The following is a 17,305-nucleotide window of genomic DNA, read 5'->3' on the forward strand; positions in this document are numbered from 1 at the left end:
ATAATGCTATTTGTAGATGACTATTCCAGGATGATGACTGTTATGTTCTTAAAGCAAAAATTTGATGCATTTCAAATGTTCAAGTGGTATTTGGCCAGAGTTGAGAAGGAAATAGGTAAGAGTCTGAAATGCCAAGATCAGATAGTGGAGGAGAGTTTACATCAAAAGAATTTGAGATATTCTGCAATGACAAAGGCATCAAAAGACAAACATCAACACCAAGAACTCCCTCACAGAATGGCATTGCTGAAAGAAGGAATAGATCAGTGATAGACTGTGCTAGAACATTAATGATGGAGAAAAATGTTGCTCTAAAGTACTGGAGAGAAGCTATAAGTATTGTTGTTTACACCCTGAATAGAGTCCAAGTCAAGAAAGGTACAAATGTAACACCTTTTGAATTGTGGTATGGTCACTCACCTAATGTAAAACATTTCAAAGTCTTTGGTTGTAAATGTTATATTCTTAAAGATACTAGAAATGGCAAGTTTGATGCAAAAAGTGATAAAGGCATATTCTTTGGATACTCCACCAGAAGCAAAGACTATAAGTGTTTGAATACTAACACCAACAAGATTGTAGAGAGTGCAAATGCAAATTTTGATGAGCATGCAGGAGTCCAAGCAATCATAAGATTATAGATATTTTGTATACCTCTATGAAGGAATGACTATTGAAGATAATACTACTAATCAAGTTGGAAATCAACAACAAATCTCAGTATCAGTCGAGTCACAACCAGTGAATGTCGAGCTGCATTTAGAAGTCGAGTTGCAAAATGTAGAAAATGCACATTCTAATTTTGAAAACAATATACATGAAAGAAATGATGAAGTATTAGATGGAGAAGAGCAAAATGACTCTAAAGCTGAAGGATCAAACATGGGAAGAAGGATAGAACCAAGATTAGCTAAGTATGTAAGGAGACATCACCCTGTAGATCAAATCATTACTAACAAGGAGGCAAGACCAATGACAAGGAATAGACTAAGAAATGAATCATGCCTGCTAAGCAAGGTTGAGCCCAAAATAGTAAAAGATGCACTACAAGATGATGACTGATATAAAGCTATGGAAGAAGAGATAGATTAGATTGAAAAGAATAAAACTTGGACCCTAGTTCCTAGACCAGCTCATAAGAATGTAATTGGTACCAAATGGGTGTTTAGGAACAAACTTGATGAGAATGGCGAGATACTAGAAATAAAGCTAGACTAGTTTGCAAAGGCTATGTATAAGAAGAAGGATTGGATTATGCGGAAACATTTACCCTTGTTGCAAGAATGGAAGGAGTAAAAATATTACTTTCATATGTTGCTTACAAAGGTTTCAAAGTCTACCAAATGGATGTGAAGTCCATTTTTCTGAATGGTATACTAGAAGAGTAAGTCTACATAGAACAACCAGAGGGATTTGTTGATGACAACAACAAGGATATGGTTTTCAAACTGCATAAGGCACTTTATGGTTTGAAGCAAGCACTTAGAGCATGGTATGAGAGACTACACAAATATGTTGTGAATATTGGATTTGAGAGAACAGATGACAACATCAACCTCTATATCAAATTTGAAAAAGGTAAAGACATTTTGATATCTAAAATCTTTGTTGATGGTATAATATATGGAGAAAAAGATGTTCTATGCAAAAATTTTGCTAATCAAATGAAACATGAGTTTGAAATGTCAATCTTTGGAGAAATCGAATTCTTTGTTGGATTACAAGTACATCAATTGAAGCATGGCATATTTGTGGCCCAATTAAAATATATCAAAGAGATACTCAAAATATTTGGATTAGAAGACTCAAAACTAGTTAGCACACCAATGGTGATAGGACATAAGTTATCAAAGAATGATGAGTCAGCAGAAGTGAATTAGACAATGTATAGATCAATGATTGGAAAGTTGCAGTATGTTGTACATAGTAGACCAAACATTGCATTAGTTGTTGGAATAGTGGCAAGATTTTTTGCAAATCCAAGAAAAAAATCATCTGATGGTAGTAAAAAGAATACTAAAGTATCTAAAAGGAACTGATGACTTTAGTTTGTACTACAAGAGAAGTGAAAAGTTTGAACTAAGAGCCTACACTAATGCAAACTAGGGAGGTAATATTGATGACAGAAAAAGCACCAGTGGAGGAGCACTTTTCTTGGGAAGAAGATTGATTACATGGACTAGCAAAAAGCAAAGTTGTACCTCACAATCCACTGTAGAAGCTGAATATGTTGTAGCAACTATCAATTGCACTAATATTATAAGGATCAAACATCTATTGCACGATATGAAGGAAGAGGTAAATGAGCCTGTGATACTTTATTGTGATAATACAAGTGCTATCAACATATCAAAGAACATTGTAATGCATGCCAAAACCAAGCACATTGCAATCAAGTATCACTATGTAAGAGAATTGGTGGAAGACAAACAAGTAAAGATGGAATATGTTAGCTCAAAGGAACAGATTGCTGACATTTTCACAAAAGCACTACCTAAAGATGCTTTTGAGTATCTTAGAGGTAAGTTAGGGGTAATACCCCTAGCCAAGGCTACTTAACTAACATCAAAGATTGCCCTACATCAAATGAATTGATTGTTCAAATATTACAAATTGATGCAGATAATTCTTACTTTAGGATTTTGCCTAAAGTAATTAAGGTGATGAAGTTCCAAATCAGTCACAAGCAAGGTGATAGAGGGAGAAAATGAAATAACCTGCACATGTTACACTTCCATAATAAGATGTTGAGATGTTAATATGTCTTTGGCATTGTTGTCAAAGAGGGAGAATATTAGACATTGATCAACAACATTCAATAAGATTGAGGGAGAAATAGCAAAAACTGATTAGAAAACATGGATAGAGAAAGAAATAGCAGAAGATGAGCAATGCATATAGAGGGAGAGAATGTAAGAAAGGATACAACAACTAAGAGGGAGAAGTAGAATGAAAGCAATCAGGATAGTAGATCAAGAGAGGAAGAAATTGTGTAATGCAATCCAATTTTCTTTTTGGCATTTGACTTACTGTTCTAACCTAGTTAGCATGGTTAAATAGTTTAGTCTGATGGTTGATCAGTTTGGTTTGCCATTAATGCCAAAGAGGGAGATTGTTGGAAATATGATTGAAAATATCATTGATGAAGAAGATTGATTGAATGAGGGAGATTGTTATTAAAAGAATGTTTCCAATCATTGTTTTGTCATTGATGTCAAACCTACTATTTGTAGGAATGACAATTTCTTATAAGATCCAAGTACTATCACTTAGTTGATTGATGAAGAGGATTTAATCAACAAGATGTAACAAGAGCACCTAAGGGAAAGGTTGAGTTATGGTTTTGTAATGAAGTACAAGGATCATCTATGACATTGATTAAATGATGTATTAGTGATATATTCAAATACATAGAGGATGGTCACATTTAGAAACATTAGAAGTATAAGTTAGAACAAAGTTGGAGCCAAGCAAATGAAAAATCTTGTGTGTGCCGAGTAAACTTAAGGTGCCAAGTGAAGTTCAAGTGCTAAGCAAAGTAATAGGTGTCGAGCATCAAAAAATCTTAGTAGATGTCGAGTGAATCCACAATAGGTGTTGAGCATCAGTAAAACACAATTGATGCCTAGTAACATAGTATGTGTTGAGCACCAAAATTTCAATAGTGTCGAGCTGCTGCATTATTGGAAATGACAAAGATTTGCCTAATCTGAGCTGACAAAGTTGTTACCTTAAATTTTGTCAACCAATTGGAGGATAAGGATGATGAGATGGTGGTACAAAATTTTATGTAAACTGTTTTGAGTGAACTTAAGAGGATTCTTCATGATGTTTCTGGAAGAAACAAAATATGGGTTAGATTCAATGAATCCTACCTAAGCCATATGAATTTAAATTAAAAGAGGGAAGAATCGAGTGGAAAAAGAAATTCTAGATTTCTATTTAAGGAGTCACAGACCAAGAAGCAAGAGCTGCTGGTGTGCCAAATTGTGAAGTGATTGAAAGGGTGTCAATGAGAAGACATCTACAAGAAAGAAGAACAGAGTACAGAGACTCTACTTCGACAAGTGGTTAGAAAGAGAGGATTGCACTGGTACATTGAACATGGAGACTCAAGGAGACAAAGCTTGAAAGGAGGGCAAGCTGTTTGAGTTGCAGAGACTGAAAGCCAGGCAATATTATGAGTTGAATGGTGATCTAAAATCTACAAGTTAAGTTGTATGATATAATCAGCTCAAAACCCCTTATTGTTACTCTCTAGAAATTGTATCAATTAGGGTAAAAGAAAATCCTAGGTACTTAGGTTGGTCTAACAACCATTTGTAAATCCTTTAACAAGGTGGCATTCCAAGTGAATGTTCTAAAGTCCTCTAACTAGGCCCATGTCTAACAGGGTGGTTAAATCCTTTAACTAGGTCACATTTAACAATGTGTTGTAGCCTTTAATAGGGCGGGCCTTTCATAGGGCATCACTTTAGAAGAGTGGGAATTGAGTAGCATGTTACTGGTGGTTTTTCCCAAATTGGGTTTGTACGTAAATCACTGTGTTATGTGTTGATCTTTTTATGTGTTATGCTTGCATGTTGATTTACAGTAACTTGTTGAATAAGAAAGTTGAAGCTTGGATGAATGAATAAGTTTGATGGGAACACTTTACTTGATAAAAAGTTTGAATAGGACATTTGGACCTTGAATAACTAATTCACCCCTCCCCTCTCTCAATTATTCTAAAGTTTTTCTAATAGAGAGCATTGATAAGACATTTTTTAGAGAAGGATCTATGGAGAACATGAAAGTATGGAAGCAAAAGACACAAAACAACACAAAGAATAGAGTAGAAACAATACCCATCATTGAACCCTCCACTTTCATCTTTGGCACAAAAACCTTACTAGTAAACTCATATACCTTGAAATGGAAGAATTAAGATATGCAAAGTTGGATGTAGCTTTGTTAGCCATTATGGATCCTGAATCCTAGTTTGTAGATGCTAATTTAGAGATTTTGAAGATTGCTAATTATTTAAATGAATCTTATAAGGTTAATCATCATTTTGGTACTTTCATGGATTACAATAAACGTTAAAGTATTTTTGGAAAAATTTTAAAGAAAAATTGGATTCATTCTTTACCTTTTGAGATGAGAGATTAAGTAGAGATCCTAGAGCATCAACAGAAGAAGATTCAATGAGCTTAGAAAATAATTTTTTGATTCCTTGGTAGGATCATAAAAGAGAGACAAATTATACCTACATGGAAGCAATGGAGCCAAGATATATCTTTATACCTCCTATGGGATGATGCAACAACATCCAGGGTGTAAGAACATCCTTGCATCACTGAAAAATATTTCATTTTAGTTTCTTGAATAATGGTTGTCTCAGTGCAGAGTTATTGTTTATTGAGGCTTGCTACTTTGTAAGTTAGTCAAGTAACCTTAGGATGCCCAAATTTTAGAATCGAAGGCTCATCTTGGATATATCAGCTTGCCAATTGAGGTTCATTGTCATATCATGAGTATTCATGAAGTTATTGCAGATTTTTGGTATAAAAAAACATTACGCTTAGTTTTGAAGGCCTTAAAGGCTCTGAATGGGCTCCACAACTCACTCCACTAAATCCTATGCAAACTAGACCTTGTATATTAGAAGTTGAAGATTCCAGAATGGGGTCATAATAGTTAATCAACTCAATGGTTTGCAAGTTATGGTCTTCCAAATTTCGGTCATGCAAAAATTCCAAAATAAAAGTCATAATTGTTTTGAGTCAAATCTATGTGTAATTTTAGGGTTGATAGGCCTCAAAGGTTAGGGTTTGACATTTAGAACCTTCCCTTACATTGTAAAATTTTCCTATATAAGGAAGGTTAGTAGATTGTCTAGGATAGCTCTGGGTGTTAGTTTGTAGCTCTTTCTAGCATATTATTGTAAGGAAGGAACCCATGTGGGTTTGCATATTGTAATTCAATATTCTATAATTCCACATTTGTGGAGATAACAACAAGTCCATATTTTCTTCTTGAAAATTGTTATTTTAAAAAAAAATTATGTTATATGTTTCTAGTATTAAGGGGAAAACCATTCATCTATTGGTATCAGAGTGAGAGTTCCTAAGCGTATAGATGGATCACTAGTAGTTCAGTAGTTTGCACCAAACTGTAGTTTGGGATGCATGTGTAGACAAATCACCAATTGTGAGGTAGTTTACACTAAGGTTTGAACATAAGCATGAAAATTCCTCCATAAAGGGAATGTGGTGGAAGATCTTGAGGTGTTACACCTGAGGGTTTTAGATCCCTCCATAGATAAATGCACATTGGAATAAATCTTTCTATAAGAGATGAAAGTGAGGACAAATAAGCAGAAGAAAATGTTAAAGAAGAGGAAGTTCTGAACTCAAAAGAAGAAAGGATTTTTAGGGCCACCTCCAAGATTGAAAAAAGACCTAATTTTGAGGTTCCCACATTTTTCAAGAAATATTAACCCAAAGGAACAAATTGATAGGATTAATGAATTAGAAGAATACTTTGAGTATGGAGATATCAAAGGATAGGGTTGATTTTGTAAAGGCCAAACTAAAGGGTAATACAAAGATATGGTGGCATGAGATTCAATTAGAATGTAATAGAAGAGGAAGGATACATTATCATGATGGGATTGGATGATAGATAAGCTAAGAAAAAATTCATTCTCGTGAATTATGAGCTTGATCTGCTGAAGTAAATGCAAGGGTTGAAGCAAGTGGGAAGATATGTTCAGGAGTATACATAACAGTTCTACCAAGTTCTAATTAGAATGAGCCATCCAAAAGCTAACAAGAAGAAAGTTTTGTGTTGCCTTAATGGGTTGAGGCTAGTCATTCAAGAGAATACAAGTCTAGTTTGAATGAACAATGTTGAAGAGGCATACCAAATTTCCAATAAGAGTAGAAGAGAACCTGAACAAGAAAATTGAGAGATGACAAAGCAAAAAGGTCAAGGTGGAAAATCTAGTGGATGGTCTTATGGAGACTGAAATGAAAATCAGAAGAAGAAGGACAAGATTGGCAATAGAAATCAAAACCAAAGGAAACAATTTCAATTGTTCCCATGATCAAAATAATAGCGATTAGAGAGGAAGAGGAAGAGGGAAAGGATTTGGAAGAGGAGGTTTTTGTGGAACATGTTTTCATTACGGAGAAGAAGGGCATAGGGGATTTAAATGTCCCTAGTGCTAAAAAAGGATTAACAGGGGAACCAAAGACTAGACTAGTGTTATGCATGTTAACAAAGATGCCAAATTATCACATTTCAAAGATATTGAAAGAGGAGAAGTCCTAGAATAATAGAGTTCTATTGAGTGGTGAGAATGAACTTGATCAAAGGAGGGGCTTGTTTCACACTAGGTGCAAGTGTGAAGATAATTATTGTGATGTAAAATTATTGATGGTGGAAGCATTTGAAATTTTGTGTTAGAAAATATGGTGACTAAGTTAAAGCTCAAAAGAAAAGAAAAATACTTGAGTCAATATCATATTGCCTAGGTGCAGGATGACCACAAGGTCATGGTTAATGAGAAATGCCTAGTGAAGTTCAAGATTGGAAGATATTGGGTTGAGGTACTTTGTGATATCGTACCTATGGGCATATGTCAAATGTTGTTGGGTAGTCCATGAAAATTTTATAGTCATGTTATACATGATGGTCGTACAGATACCCACACTTTAATAAAAGATAAAGTGAAACATAAGCTAAACTCATTGAAGGATAAAGATGAAAAGGTATGTAGAACTGCCAGGATATGTTTTGTTGATGGAAATAAGCTCCTAGAGGGTATGAGGCATGAACATATGCATTTTTATACAATTCCAAAATATGGTAAGGAGGAAGTAGAAGATATACCTATCAAAGTTGCAGATTTGTTGGATGAGTTTCTAGATATTGTATTTGATAATGTGCTTAATGGATTACCACCAGCAAGGAAGATCAATCACTAGATGGACTTGATTTTAGGACCCAATTTTCCAAACAAGGCAGCATACAAAATGACACTAGTAGAAAGTGAAGAGTTGAATATACAAGTACATGTGTTATTGTAGAAGGAATTGATTCTAGAGAGTCTAATTCCATGTATTGTACAAGTAGTATTAGCACCAAAGAAGAATGGATAATGCTATCAATAGGATCACAATTAAGTACATATTTCCATTACTACAGATGGATGATATTATGGATTATTTTAGTGGATTTGTGTATTTCACAAAGATAGATCTGAAGAGTGGGTACCATTATATTCAAATAAGAGAATGAGATAAATGGAAGCATTCAAGACAAGGGGAAGATTTTATTGCCTTTTGCAGTAACCAATGCACCAAGCACTTTTATGCATCTCATAAATGAGCTACTAAATAAATTTTTGAGTAAGTTTGTCATTTTTTACCTAGATGATATTTTGATCTTTAGTAAGATATTTAGGGAACATATAATGCATATTTGTAAGGTGTTTGAAAAGTTGAGCGAAGAAAATTTGTTGATTAACCTAAATAAGTGTAGTTTTGTGAAGGAGTTATAGTATGTGGAGTTTTTTGTTTTGACAAAAGATATAAAAAATGGACCCTAAGAAAGTGAAGGTTATCCTTGAATGGCCTACTCCAAGTAGTGCTACATAGGTAAGATATTTTCATAGTTTGGAATAGCTTTAAAAAAAAGTTATCAGAGGTTTTCATAGTATTTATGGATTAATAATGTTAGATTTCCACAATTCAATACTAATGATGATTTTGCTTCTGGATTTGATTGTGCATGTTTTTTAATCATCAACATTTTGGATCACACTCTGTGATCTAAAATGTTGATGATTAAAAAAGATGCAGAATCAAATCCAGAAGCAAAATCATCATTAGTATTTATGGACCCTTGACTAAAACAATGAGAGGAAATAGAAAAGAATTTAAGTGGACTGTAGGAGTAGATAAGAGTTTTAATGTGTTGAAACAGAAAGTATTAGAACAACCTATTTTAGCACTTCTAGATTTTAACATAGCATTTCAAGAAGATTGTGATGCTAGTATTAGAGTGATTTAGAATAACTAAGAGGGGAAGGGGGGTTGAATCAGTTATCATCCGATCCAAATGTACCAATTCAACTTCTGAATTCTTCAAACAACTTAGATTTAATCTTTAAACAAATTAGTCTCTATACAACATCTTAAAATTTAGTAACATGCAGTTTACTATCCCAATAGTAACCGACTTGGAAAATATAAAACATTAAACTGAAAAGCATCTCAAACAACATTCACACAAGTATGACACTAGAATTTAATGTGGAAACCTAATTTTGGAAAAACCACTAGTCACATGTCACCAATTTTTCACTCTTCTCAAGTGACATCTATTAGGAGCCAACCCTGTTAAAGGTTACAATACACACTGTTAGGTGTGAACCTGTTAAAGGATTTAAGCATCCTATTAGGAGTGGCTTGTTAGAGGACTTAAGTACATCCCATTAGAATGTCACCTTGATAAAATGATTTACAAATAAGTGTTAGGTCAATCTTGATCAAAGGATTTCTAACAAATACAATGGTTAGAAAGTAACAATAGGTTGATATGATAAATACAACTCCCTTTGCAAGTATAGATCACATTGTAGTTCATATGCTAATTCATTGACTGGACTTCATTCATGTCTTCATCATCAATCTCTAATCTACTAGGAAAAACCTTTAATTAATCACTCTTCACCTCTTCTCTTCTCCTTCTTCATATCCTTCTGGTCAAGTTTTCCAATCAACAAAATTAGCATATGCTAACCACTTTAGGTTAATCCTTATGCCTCCTTAAATAGGTAGCTTTGATCTTTTTTTTCTTAAACATCACCATATATTTTAGGGTTAGGTTAGATTCATGAAATCCTTCCATCATTTTGTTTCCTTCTTCTCCTTCTAGATACTTCTCAAAACTTCTCTTGGAATCCATGCCTAAGAATTCTCAAACATGGTTTATCATGAATTATATGCTCTAGCTCATCAATACTTATCATTCACACACTCTAACCAATCCAAAAATTCAACTGTATTGGATAGGAATCTCAATTATTTCACAAACTATCAAATGTTGACACTCAATCAATATTGTGTTCCTTGGCCTCAATCATCACTAAAATTTCTTGCTTAACTTATACTTTCTTCACTCAGTCTAACTTTTTAGATACTCAATTTTACTTATGCTCGGTTGACAATATATTTGTTTGGCTTCTACTGTTCACTCGATCAACACAAGCACAACTTGACTTCTACTATAAGTTCCTTAATCTTCTACTTTGTAGCTCAGATTGACCAATGCATTTGAGCTTCTATTAATTATCTCTTCTAGGCTTCAACTCAATTATCTTCTCCACTTAGTGTAATGATTAAACAACAGATTATCTTGTAAAAGTCCAACTAATCAAGTGCCCATTATAATTCCACATAACTCAACCTTTCCACTAGGTCTTCTTGTTATGACTTCTTCTCAAATCCTTTTCATCAATCATCTTGATATGGAACTCTACTCAGATAGAAACTATCTCATCAATAAGGTTTGACATCAATAATAATATAACAATTATTCCAACTGTAGTTTCCAACAATCTCCCTCTTTGGCATTGATAGCAACACCTCAAGTTACCATTCAACCCAAAAAGTCATATTAGCATCCACTTGATTTTCTTCAATCAAATCCCTCTGTGTTTAGTAACAGATCATCATTAATATCCTTGATTTCATTCTTATTATCATCTTAGTCTCCAACAATCTCTTTGATCTTATATTTTAGTTTCATTCTGATTCTCATCAATGCAAATCTAAAATGAAACACCTCTAGACATCAATTGTATAAACAATTGTAACAACTCCCTCTATCATATATTAATATCATATCATCATATATTTTTCTTTCTCATATATGTTCCCTCTTTCATATAACTTCTCTCTTTATTCATGCTTTTCATGGTAACTGTATAAACTCCCCCTCTTTCTCATTATTGATGGTAACTACTTGGCTTATCTTCCTCTTTGACAAAAATGCCAAGGAGACTTCAATCTATCTCATACATCTTCAACATGTAGAAATTTATTTGTTAGTTCTCTGAACTAGATTTTCCCTCTGTCATCTTGCTTATGACTTTAATTTTGTCAACTTTGTAGCTCAAAATCCTCACAATCTTCTCACAAAATTTATGTTGGCCCTAAAGTGTGACCTTCCACATCAACTTGTAAAATATTATGAGCAAACCATCTAATGCAGAGCTCCATCTTATCTTAGGTATATTCATCTAAGTGAATAACTCCCAATTTACCTCTTAGATATTCATGAACATCCTTAGGTAAAGCTTTTATGAATTTATCAACTATTTGTTCCTTTGTATTCACATATTCCAATTTTACTTCTTTGTCTTGTATCAATTCTCTCAAGTAATGATACTTGATAACTATGTGCTTGGTCTTAGTTGCATCGTAATATTTTTAGATATGTTTATAACACTTGTGTTATCACATAATATAACAATAGGTTCAGTGATCTCTTCCTTCATTCTTTTGAACAATTGCTTGATCCACACCATGTTAGAATGATTAACTATTACTGCTACATATTCAACTTTTGTTGTGGATTGAGAAATGCAATTCTACTTCTTGCTTGTCCATTACATTAATATTTTTCCTATAAAGAAAGATACATCAGTTGTACTCTTTCTATCATCAACATTTCCAGCCCAATCTGCATCTATATACACTCTTAGTTCAAAATTGTCATTTTTTCTTATAATATAATCCACAATCCTTTGTTCCTTTCAGATATCTTAGTATCCTTTTCACAACCATCATGTGTTTCTCCTTAATATTTGTAGAAAATATAGCAACAATACCAACTACTAGTGCAATATCTAGTTTTTTGTGATCAACATACTATAATTTTCCAATCATTAATCTATACGAGGTTTGATTCACATCAGTAGAATCATCATTCTTTAAAATTTTATGTTTAATAGCCATGGGTATTCCAACTGGTCTAGAGTCTTCCATTCCAAAAGTTTTCAATATCTCCTTTATATACTTTGATTGTGTAATGTAGATACATTTCTTCATTTGATACACTTGCAAACCAACAAAGAATTTGATCTCTCCAAACATACACATCTCAAACTCTTTCCTCATTTCATCTGCAAATGATTTACACAATGCATCATTTCCTCCAAATATGATATCATCCACAAATATTTTAGCTAACAGTATCCCTTTTTCAAATTTAGTCTTCAAGTATAGATTACGATAATAATTTGCCCTTGCAAAATCAATCTTCATCAAATATGTGCGTAACCTTTCATACCATGCTCTAGGGGATTGTTTCAAACCATATAGTGTGTAACTTTATACATACCTTATCACTTTTGATTGGGTCAATAAATCCTTTAGGTTGTTCAATATAGACTTCCTTTTCCAGAATTCCATTCAGAAATACAGACTTGACATCCATTTGGTACACTTTGAATACTTTGTAAGTAGCATATGCAAGTAGAGTTCTCACTCCTTCTAACCTTGCAACATGGGAAAATATTTTCTCATAGTCAATTCCTTCTTCGTGTGCATATACCTTACAAACTAGTCCTACTTTATTTCTTGTGACTTCACCTTTCTCATTTAGCTTATTTCTAAATACCCACTTGGTTCCAAAGTCATTCATGTATCTTGATCAAGGTACCGGTGCCTAGGTTTTTTTTTCTCAATTTTCTCAATCTCTTCATTCATTGCTTAAATCCAGGGTTCATTGCCAAATCATCCTTTACTATTTTAGGCTCAAACTCACATAGTAGACATGTTTGGTTTCTCAACTTGTTACTTATTGTGACTCCATCATCTTTGTCTCCAATGATTTGATCTAGTGTATGATGTCTCTTACATACTTTTCTAGTGTAGGCTTAGGTTATCTTAATTCTTCTTTAGGTTCATCTTGTAGGTTGACTTTAGGTATCACTACATGTATCTCAACTTCTACTTCTAGTCGATCATCATTCACCTATTGATGCTCGACATTCTCTTCCTAATGCTCAACATCAACTACTTGATGCTTGGCACATTGTTGTTGTAACTCGGTATTTACTGGCTACTACTGCTTAGTAGCTTTCTTCTCAAGTTTAGGTAAAATGTTGGGCTCTCGTCCATTAATGCATATGAAATTTATGTAACCTTTAGGTTCCTTCTCACATTCAACTTCATTCTTCTTTGCATATTCATCAACTTTCACATTTGGAGTTTCCACAACTTTGTTAGTGTTAGAATTCAAACACATGTATTCTTTGTTCTTAGTGGAATATCCTAGTAATATGCCTTTGTCACTTTTTGCATCAAGTTTTTCATTTCTATTGTCCTTCAATATATAACACTTTCTTCCAAATACTTTGAAATATTTCACATTAGGTGCATATCCATACCATAACTCAAATTGTGTGATATTTTTACCTTTCTTGACTCATACTTAGTTCAAGGTCTAAACTGCAATACTTATAGCTTCTCTCTAGTACTTTGGTACAACATTTTCTCCATCATCAATGTCCTAGCATAGTCCATGATTGATCTATTCCTCCTTTTATCTATACCATTCTGTAGAGGGGTCTTAGGTGTAGACATTTGTCTCTTGCTTTGTCTATCATTGCAAAATGTGTTGAATTCCTCATATATGAATTCATCTTCTCTCTCAGATCTTAAACACTTCAAACTTTGACATGTTTCCTTTTCAACTCTAGCCAAATACTACTTAAACATTTGAAATGCATCAAATTTTTCTTTAAGAAACATCATATTCATCATTCTAGAGTAATTATCAACAAATATAATAAAGTATTTGTCACCACATTAGCTTTCCACTCCAATAAGTCCACAAAGATCAGTACAAAGCAACTCTAAGATATCAAAAGTATAGGTCTTTCTCTTGAAAGTAGACTTTATCATTTTTTCCAATTGACATTATGTATTTACATGTCACATTATAAGGTTTCTTCAGTATTGGTAAACCTCTCTCTTTTCATCTTACTAATGTTTACCAAGTTGTCAATGTTCACATGGCATAGCCTCTTATGCCATAACCATATATCATCACATTCTACAAACAAGCATGTATCGTCAAATAGGTCTAGATAGAACAAGTTACCCCTTGTTTGATCTCCACTTCCAACTAGTTCTCTAGGACCATCATAGATCTTGGTCTTCTTGTGCTGAAATTCAACTCTGTAGGTTGAACTATTCGACTATGCCACATTCAACAAATTATAGTTAAGTCATTCAACCCAACAAGAATTATCACATTTGATCTTATCAGTCAATATTATTGATCCTTTACATTTCACAAGACATGGTGCATTATTACTAAAATTAACATAGCTTTCTTTATAATGTTTTAAGGTTTCAAACTTACTTTTATCTCCAATCATGTAATGTAAACAACCACTATTAGTTATCCATCTATCACCTTTACTTACATATGATATAAGTGCAATTTTCTCATCCTCATCAAAATCATATTTCATTGTAACATAAACAACTTCTTCAACATGACTATCAGAATCACCACTAGTCTCTCCTTTAGCTATATAGCAAGATTTATTACCTTTCCCCTTGTAGTCTTTGTATCCTTTATTGTCTCTTCCATCTCTTCTTCCTTTGCACTTGTTGTCTTTCATTTTATCCTTGTCATCCCTATCAAGACATGTTGTAGCAATATGACCAAATTTATTCCATAAAAAATAGATTACCTTTGAATTTTCCTTTGCCTCTTGGTAGTTGTCTAGCCATTAATGCTTCAAGATCCTGGAGACAATCATCAAAAGATTCACTCTCACTATCCTCATGATTTCCTTTCTTCTTCTTAGACTTATCTAAAACCAATTGTGACTTGAAAGAAGATTCAATAGAAAGGGCAATAAAATTATAAAATTTTGACTATTCAAAAGCAGTAAGTTTTTCAACTAGACTATCCAAGGTTAGATCATTAACATGAGTACACATCTCAGCTCTTGCATTGCAAAAAAATTAATAGCATAAATATGAAGTAAAGTTCTCAATACCTTATTGTTCATAGTCTCATCACTAATTTTTCCTTCTGCTCCTTTCATAACATTCACAATTTCTTTGATTCTTCCAACAAATTGAGCAATATTCTCACATTCTACCATCTTCACCTCATCAAAATTTCCTCTCAAGATTTTTGATTTTGTTCTTAGTACATTTTTGTCTCCACCATGGATCTTTTCTAGTTTGTCCCACATTGCTTTGTAATAGTACATTCCTTTATATCATCAAATTCTGAATAACTTAGGGCAGATGCAATCTCCAACATTATATGATTGTGTTCTTGTTTTTCCTTTATATGCTAGGATACCATATGTGATGGTACTACTACATAATTATGCTCCAAGAAGTATACTATTAAATCTCCAATTCCAACAATGTGTAGCTTCATTAGACTTTTCCATGTAGGGAAGTTCTCCTTATTCAACTTTGGTACCTCCTTTCTATATATCTTGATCTTTAGCTTTGAGTCCCTTCAAAATTTTCCCTACAAGCTGTGATATCAATTATTGGAATGATTTAGAATAACTAAGAGTGGGGGGGATGGGGGTGAATCAATTATTCTCTAGTCCAAATGTACCAATTCAGCTTTTGAATTCTTTAAACAACTTAGATTTAATCTTTTAACAACTCAACCTTTATATAGCATCTTAACATTTAGTAACACGCAATTTACTATCCCAATAGTAACCAACTTGCAAAATGTAAAACATTAAACTGTGAATCAATCATTCTATGGTCCAAATGTACCAATTCAATTTTTGAATTCTTTAAACAACTTAGATATAATCTTTTAACAACTCAGCCTCTATATAGCATCTTAACATTCAGTAACATGCAGTTTACTGTCCCAAAAGTAACTAACTTGCAAAATGTAAAACATTAAACTAAAAAACATCTCAAACAACATTCGCACAAGTACTACACCAAGATTTAACATGGAAACCCAATTTGGGAAAAACCACCAATAACATGTCACTATTTTTTTCACTCTTCTAAAGTAAGCTCTGTTAGAGGCCAACCCTATCAAAGGTTACAATACACACTATTGGGTGTGACCCTGTTAAAGGATTTAATTGCCCTATTAGGAATGGCCTTGTTAGAGGGCTTAAGAACATCCCATTAGAATATCACCTTGATTAAATGGTTTACAAATGACTGTTAGGTCAACCTTGATTAAAGGATTTTTAATTGATATAATGGTTAGTAAGTAACAACGGGTTGATTTGATAAATACAATTCACTATGCAAGTACAAATCATAGTGTAGCTCATCTATTAATTCATTGATTAGACTCCATTCTATCTTCATCTTCAATATATAATCTAATTGGAAAAACCTTCAAGCAACCACTCTTCACCTTTTCTCTGCTCCTTCTTCACAACCTTCTACTCAAGTTCACCAATCTACAAAATCAACAACTACTAACCTTTTTAGGTTAATTATTTTGCCTCCTTAAATAGGTAGCTTTGATCTTTTATCACTTGAGAAAGCATTGGATATACTACAAAATGCATTGCCTACACCATTGTAGTTACAAGGAGGAAGCATTGCAGAGAATTTTGACCAAGTGATTGAGGAATTTGATAACCATTAAACTACCTTGAATGAGATGGCCAAGTCAAGAGCACAACAAGAATTTGAATCAACACAATTTCAAAAGGTATATAATAATATTGCAAATGATTTACAAATCATTAATAAATGCATCAAAGATATTAGAGGATGCATTGTTGAAGTAATGAAATGTATATAGCATGCACTCAATCACACCATTATGTTGAAGATGTGACTAAATACATTAAGGAGGATGAAGAGAAGTTAGAATAGATAGGCATTGAACTTGAGCAACATTATCTAAGTATGATTGAAGTGGATAAGAGAGTTAGTAGAAAAATCAATGCTATACATACTTTGAAGCATGAGCAAAATAGATTATCAAGGAGATTTAATCTTTTGAGAGACAACTTAACCCCTAAGTTAGATATATTAGAAAAGGAGTTGAATACCTTATTGGAAGCAAATATGTCATATGATAAGTTCACTCGTATTGACCTAAATGGAGCAAAAATCGTAGCTTATACAAATTTTGTAGACATTCATGCGATAGAGTCCATCAAGAAAACTTGGGATACTGAGTGTGAAACCTTGAGAAGGAACTTTTCAGACTATATGAGATTCTTGGATTAAGACAGCATTTTTGGAACCAAATTTTGACCTGTATA

This window comes from Cupressus sempervirens, chromosome 1, assembly GCF_028749045.1.
Source record: "Cupressus sempervirens isolate cs-2001-9-10 chromosome 1, ASM2874904v1, whole genome shotgun sequence".
Taxonomy (NCBI): Eukaryota; Viridiplantae; Streptophyta; class Pinopsida; order Cupressales; family Cupressaceae; genus Cupressus; species Cupressus sempervirens.